The 7,603-nt window shown below is 41.2% G+C and overlaps 1 long non-coding RNA gene across 1 annotated transcript; it reads left to right on the top strand.

The window, feature by feature from the left end:
• Positions 1-249: 249 nt before the first annotated feature.
• On the top strand, positions 250-6,595 carry LOC132007587 (uncharacterized). Its single transcript, XR_009401405.1, has 3 exons — positions 250-466; positions 1,922-2,030; positions 6,493-6,595. It is a non-coding gene; the product is annotated as an uncharacterized LOC132007587 (long non-coding RNA).
• The last annotated feature ends 1,008 nt before the right edge of the window (positions 6,596-7,603 follow it).

The following is a 7,603-nucleotide window of genomic DNA, read 5'->3' as shown; positions in this document are numbered from 1 at the left end:
TTGCCATCCTTTTATATTGTTTCCCACTTTAAGGTGGCAATAATCTGAGTAAAACCCAGCAGTTATAGGGACATGTTTCCTTCTTCAGCAAAGCTGTGATTTGGGAAGTACAGAATTTGAGGAGCATAGACACTACTGCTGTATACCATGTGACCATGGACTGAGGCTAAATCCCAGGACCAATATCTGGGTATTTCTGAAACATACACGGACCAAATGAATACAGTTTCACGGGGAGAAAGGAGCTACCAGTGCAGAGATGTCAAGGTGCTGTAGTGCAACCAAAGCCTAAGGAAAACCGGTGTTAATGATTTATCATACAGAGGTGAGCCAGTTCGTTCAAGTGACACAACGCCCAAAAGCAAAGAAGGAAATGACTTACTGAAGCCTGCATCAATCTCGGATTAAAATGCTTCCTATTGATTTCCGGCTCAGCGCTTTTTCTGAGACACCTTGTCCACTCAGGGTAAGCTGGGGCTGTGTGTCCCCAAAGTATCTGGATGCATAGGAGAGACTGGGTGGTTTGAAAAAGAGACTGCTCAAGCCTCTTTTCTTCTCCTCGGTGGACCCCGTGATTGCGAGTGTCTGCAGCAGCACAGGCAGGAAAAGCTCAGCCCACCCTGCACGCCCCCGACTCTGTGCGCATGCTCATTGCTGTGAGCAAAGCGTGCCCATGCTCAATGCTGTGCGCAACTATCGCTGGGCATGTGCATTGCTGCCCACTTTTTGAGCGCAGAGCTGAGTTCGATGGAGGTGGTCGTGTTCTCTGTGCTATGAGCGTTCTCGCTACCTGATTCAACTGTTAAGTCCCCACGTCAGTCCTTCCAGGAGTTTAAGTGTGAGCGAGGATAGGGAGGGCGTTAGTGGCCTTGGGGTAGGTGGGGACAGTAGAACTGTGGCGTCCTAGGTGTAAGTACCAAGGAGTTAGAGCCCTTCTCCTTACAGGCGTCTCTGCCGCCATTGGGCTCGTCCTTGTAGTGGGGACTGGGCAAGCAGGGAAGGTGGGCCGAGGAGGGGAGGTGAAGACAGGGCGAGGACTGGGTAGCGGGGGTGTTAGTTGAGGTGTCTGCCTCCGGGAGCACCTGCCTGAAGAGCACAGAGGCCAGGTCCTCTTTCGGACCCTGGGAGGTGGTAGAGCAGGTGGTATAGAGAAAGCAAGGAACAGCGGAACACTGGGGGCTTGTAACTGGGTCCCCAAGATTTGCAGTGCACGGTGTACAGTGTCAAGGAGGACCCGGCCACTGAATCTGTTTCGTGACCAGACACCTGAACCTTTCTAGTGCAGACATAACAATAATATGACATATTCTCAAAATAAGACAGATTAAACCCGAGGCCTTGGAAGTAGTATACCTCTCCTTTGTATTACATTTTTCAAATACCAGTATTCTACTTTCAGCGTGAACTATGAGTGGCCGAGTCAGATCAAGATCCAAATCTAAACAGAAAAGATGACCCAGGGTCTAAGCAGCGTGCGGGTGTATTTCCATATTGGATGATTTAGGCTACCATACTTTTATTGCTCTGGACGTTTTGTTGAGATACCAACCGAAAACAGATACAGTGATAAAAGTTTCTCTGCTGATTAAGGGAGGGAAACAATGAACCAGGAGGATTCCAAATTTCTGGTGCCTGTGGAAATACAGTCTGTGTCTTCTTTGCCATGCTTATTAAGCACAGATTGTGCATATCCATCCCAGCAGAGTTTACAGTAGACTCCAAAGTGCTGGTGGCTACCTCCTGTTGCAGTAGCCTCTCTGTGGTAAGAGTCATTTTTCAGAACAAGCACATAGAATCATGAAGTGGGAGTGTCTTTATGCTTGTTCATTATTTGATATCCAAATGTCTGATGTCTATTTACACTGTTAGCATGTATTAACCACACAACTTTTTATTGGCCCTTATACACACATACCCCTAGGCACAACAACCCAGGGAAGAGAAACCAAAACAAAAGGATGCACCACCTGAGAGCTGAGATATGAAACCTGAACCAGGGAAGGACGTGGAAGGAACACCTGGGGCTCAAGGTGAAGGGAAAGGGAAGAAGGATGTCCGTTGGAGCAAGGGAGTGTATGTGTGCATCGTGCATTATGACAAACCATGACAGGAGGAAAGAAAACATGTGAAGGGAATCTCAGTCATTTCCTGAAGATGGGTTGAAAATGTGAAGAGTGTACATTGTGCAGTTTCATGTAGCCCTTCACCATAATGACTTTCCCTTTTTCCCTCAGGAATTAATTGGTGTGCCTGAAAATGCAGTCTTTTCTAAAGGGGAGGAAAATGTTTAACTACAAACTATACATCATTTCCCTAGTTTAATTTGATCTTCTTAGCACATTTTTGTGGGGCCTTTTCACTCATTTCATGGAAAGCACAAGCAGTTTTCAGCAGCACAGGCAGAGTGCCAAGTCAGCATACCCTACAACGTGAGGAATAATGCCGATTTGCCTAGGGATGGGAGCTGCATTTTAGAAATGAGAAAACTAAGGCTCAGGGTTTGTGGTTTCCCAAAGACTGCTTGACACATGGAGACTCAGTGCATATTTCATTACAAGGTTTGTGTTCTTGGGGAACCTGGCTGGCTCAGTCTGTAGAACGTGTGAGTCTTGATGTTGGGGTGGAGTGTTCAAGGCCCATACTAGTGTAGAGATTACTTAACAGAAGAATTTTAAAAGAGGTTTGTGTTCTTCCTACCGTCTGTGTTGCTATACAAACAAGGGAGTGTGGTTCTCTATAGAATGCTTACTACTCAAATGTGTCTGTAAGGTAAAGTAGCTTACTACTGGCACAGGAATTAATGCAGTTCAGTGGAGCAGGACAGGAACTCCAGAAAAGAGCTCAATGAATGAAAACCACGGTGTCGTTCATCATTTGATATGGTACGTTTCATAAGAGCTGTATAATTCAAGAAACTGGCATTGGGGTCACTATATTAGTATGATTATTACGCTGCTTTGATAGGTGTGTAAATACTTTTATGATTAGGAAAATGAAATGTATCTTACAATGATCGTGAAAGAAGAAATGAATGTCTTCCAAATAGAGCATTTTCATCAAGTACTCATCGTAAATTATTGACACCATTCAGGCATGGATTATTTTAGGGAGTCACTGTTAAGATGTTTCCACAATGCGACTGACAACAAAGTCCATTGAGTCTTTCCACCCTCCTCCTTTTATTCTTACTGTAAGACACAATTTGGACTGTTAATCACTAATGTTTTGCTGTTACTTTTGGAACTTTGTTCTATATGTGACTCCTTTATCCTAAGGTATACAGAGGGACTTTGCCCTGAAATCTGACTAGGGAAATTTGACAAAATACCTTGCAGGTTGCTCTAGTAGGGAATGGATGTCACCAGGATGGGATTTGTTAGAGGCCCACAAATACACACAGCTCATCCTTCAGAAAACCCCATTGTACTTTTAAATAAAATCTTACGCATGATATAGACTTGATTTCTTAGCTAGTTGATGCTCTCTATTCCTAGAACACTATGGTAATAGAAAGGAAACGAAGTGCAGTGGGTTTAATCTTTACAGTATCTCTTGAAATAAAGCACAACACACTTGTGGAAAACAAGGGTGTGAAATGCATTTTTCCATCACATTATTTTTTTTTTTATCACACTAGACCATAAGCTTCATTTGTATTTCATATTTACTGCTTCAATTGAGTACCTTTGTGTTTCAAGGACTGGACCTGAAAGCTGATCTCCAGAAGCTGCCTCAGGCAGAGGCTGGGCGTGTAACTGGATATCACCCTGATGTCAAGGGGAGAAATCTGCCATTTTTAGAGCCCATTAAAATGCCAGAAGCCCGTATGTTATCCATTGACAGTGCAAAGTATGAGGGTCTTTTCCTGAGTATCTTGTATTTATCTGTAATAACTTTAATGATAAATTAATAACAGACTTTACATATGAAGATACTTTCCCAAGTAGTTGAGACCCAAACATCCTGACGGCCTGACTTATACCCTAGTATACAGAGAAACAAATTGGGTCAAAGCCTTATTATACTGTAAAATATGAAAACTTTTTCTTGTTTTGCATGTAAATACTTCAACGAATAGCTAATAATATTCAGATCCTGCTGTAAGTTCTGCTTTTATCAAACACAAAATATATATGGATTCAATATCAGTTAGTATGAAATATGCTGAGGCACTGAGGGAGGTTCTACCACCCGCTCTAAGGTAACTTGTGTGACTCTCTGAGAATCCCTTAACTTCTGAACCTGTCTTTACATATGTGTGTGGGTATTCAGAAGTGTGTGTATGTATGTGTAAGTATATATATAGTATATATATATAGTATATATATATACTATATATATATACTATATATATACTTATATATAGTATATATATATATTTCAGATATCATTTTTAATCCTGATATTTGTATTGTGTGAGTCTGTTGGTACCATACATAGAATACAGAGATGTTCCATGAGATGTTGCATGAGTTTTTTAATCTGGTAACATCTTTGGTCTAATTTTAACATGTGAATTGAGATTCCTTTGCCACTTTGAACAAAAAATGCACAATGGTGGCTATTTGTGTTTCTCTGTGGAGACCTGGATCCCTATTCTCGTTTTTTTTTCCCCAATATTTATTTGAATTCTGGTTAATTAACAGATAGTGTAATATTGGTTTCAGGAGTAGAATTCAGAAATTCATCACATACATACAACACTCAGTGCTCATCACCACAAGTGCCCTCCTTAATGCCCATCAACCTTTTAGCCCACTGTCGACCCATCTTCCTCCATCGACACTCAGTTTGTTCCCTACAGCTAAGTCCCATGGTCTGCTTCTGTCTCTCTCTTTTTTTCTCCTGTCCCATATGTTCATCTGTTTTGTTTCTTAAATTCTATGTATGAGTGAAATCATGTTACTTGTTTTTTCTCTGTCAGGCTTACAACTTCTGTTAGTATAACACACTCTAGGTTTATGCATATCATTGCAAATGACAAGATTTCATTCATTTTGATGCCTGAGTCATATTCCACTGTATGTGTGTGTGGCACACACACACACCCCACCTCTTCTTTATCCATTCATCAGTCGATGGACATTTGGGCTTTTTCCATAGTTTGGCCATTATTGATAATGTTGCTATAAGCATTGGGGTGCTTGTACCCTTTCGACCTGTATCTGTTGGGTCCCTTGGGTAAAAACCTCCTGGTGTAACTCCTGAGTCACACAGTATTTCTATTTTTAACTTCTTGAGGAACCTCCATACTCATTTCCACAGTGTCTGTACCAGTTTGCATTCCTATCAACAGCGTAAGAGGGTTCCCTTTTCTCCAGCTCCTCACCTATATCTCTTGTTTCCTGTGTTGTTAACATCACCCATTCTGACACGTGTGAAGTGTGTGACCATATAATCTATTTTACCAACTGGAACACCATTAAGGCAAACACCATTAAGGCAAATGGTTACCATGCTTAACACAGGACATAAGGGATAAACTAGCTGTCAAAAACAGTTTTCCACGTAACCATAACCAAGTATAAACTCCATGTGGTACTCCTTTCTCTACTAACATCACTGAAGCAGTAACCAAATTGGCATTATTCCTTCAGCATCATATATTAGAATATTATTTCAAGTTGAAGCCTTTAAATGAGACTTACATGTAAATTTCTTGTGTTTTTCAATTCCTTGCATGCTGTTAGGAGTTTTTCTGAAACTGCATGCAGTTTCTGCTTTCTATTTGAAACGACATTTTTTATTTTTTAAATTTTTATTTATTTATTTATTTTCAGCATAACAGTATTCATTGTTTTTTACACCACACCCAGTGCTCCATGCAATCCGTGCCCTCTCTAATACCCACCACCTGGTACCCCAACCTCCCACCCCCCGCCACTTCAAACCCCTCAGATTGTTTTTCAGAGTCCATAGTCTCTCATGGTTCACCTCCCCTTCCAATTTCCCCCAACTCCCTTCTCCTCTCTAACTCCCCATGTCCTCCATGCTATTTGTTATGCTTCACAAATAAGTGAAACCATATGATAATTGACTCTCTCTGCTTGACTTATTTCACTCAGCATAATCTCTTCCAGTCCTGTCCATGTTGCTACAAAAGTTGGGTATTCATCCTTTCTGATGGAGGCATATTACTCCATAGTGTATATGGACCACATCTTCCTTATCCATTCGTCCATTGAAGGGCATCTTGGTTCTTTCCACAGTGTGGCGACCGTGGCCATTGCTGCTATGAACATTGGGGTACAGATGGCCCTTTTTCCCCACTACATCTGTAAAGGCTCATTTCCTTTTGTGTGTTGTGAAAGTGTACTGTCTTTTTGTTTTGTTGTGCCAGTAGAAAGTGTGGTAAGTTCAAAAAGGTTTGGTGAAATATATGCTTGGACTTCTATCTTTAAAAAGGGGGAAACTATGGCGTACTTCCTGTACCATTAATTTACTGGAAATACAAGTCTCCGGAATAAAGTTTCCAACTATTCTATCTTACAGGTGAAGGACAGCCCCAGATTTAAACAAGGACAAGCTGGAACATGCAAACTACACTTATGTGGGGGTACTTCATTGTTGAAATTCTCTCAATAAAGTTTTATAAACTTTGTCCAATAAATCTTTTAAAATCTTTGTTAAACGTATTCCACATAGTGGGTGCCTGAGTGGCTCAGTCACTTAAGCCACTGATTCTTGGCTTCAGCTCAGGTCATAATCCATTGGTCATGGGATGGACCCCGAGATGGGCCCTATGCTCCGCAGGGAGTCAGCTTGAAAGATTCTGCCCCTGCCCCTGTTCCCTCCCTGCATCTCTCTCTCTCTCTCTCTCTCTCACTCTCTCAAATGAACAAATAAATCTTTAAAGAAAAACTTAGTCTAACTAGTAGGTGCTGCCAAAAATTATGTCATTTTTTGAAAATTTATATTCTGATGCAGATGATATACACAGATATACTTGTAACTTGAATTTCTATCCAGCGTCCTTGCTACGTATGATTTAATAAGCGTATGACAACATCCATTTTGAGATTCAACATGCACAATTATATCATCTTGGAATGCTATCAGTTTGTTTCTTCCTCTTTACTTTATTTTATTTGTTTTAAGGTTTTTATTCATTTTATTCATTTTATTTATTTTTCAAAGAAATACAGAGTAGGAACAAGGAAGTGGCGGGCAGAGGGAGAGGCAGGCTCCCTGCTGAGGAAAGAGCCTGATATGGGAATAGATCCCAGGAACCTGGCATCATGATCTGAGCCAAAGGCAGACACTTAACCAACAAAGCCTTCCAGAAGTCCATGTTTCTGCCACTTTATTTTATTTTAGATTCCATCTTTTATATATTTTTAAAATTTATTTTCAGCATAACAGTATTCATTATTTTTGCACCACACCCATTGCTCCAAGCAACCCATGCCCTAATACCCACCACCTGGTACCCCAAACTCCCACCCCCCCGCCACTTCAAACCCCTCAGATTGTTTTTCAGAGTCCATAGTCTCTCATGATTCACCTCCCCTTCCAATTTCTCCCAACTCCCTTCTCCTCTCTAACTCCCCATGTCTTCCATGCTACTTGTTATGCTCCACAAATAAGTGAAACCATATGATAA

Source organism: Mustela nigripes, chromosome X, assembly GCF_022355385.1.
Source record: "Mustela nigripes isolate SB6536 chromosome X, MUSNIG.SB6536, whole genome shotgun sequence".
NCBI classification, from domain to species: domain Eukaryota; kingdom Metazoa; phylum Chordata; class Mammalia; order Carnivora; family Mustelidae; genus Mustela; species Mustela nigripes.
The sequence above is the reverse complement of the archived record's forward strand: the minus strand, read 5'-3'. Positions and strand labels throughout refer to the sequence as shown.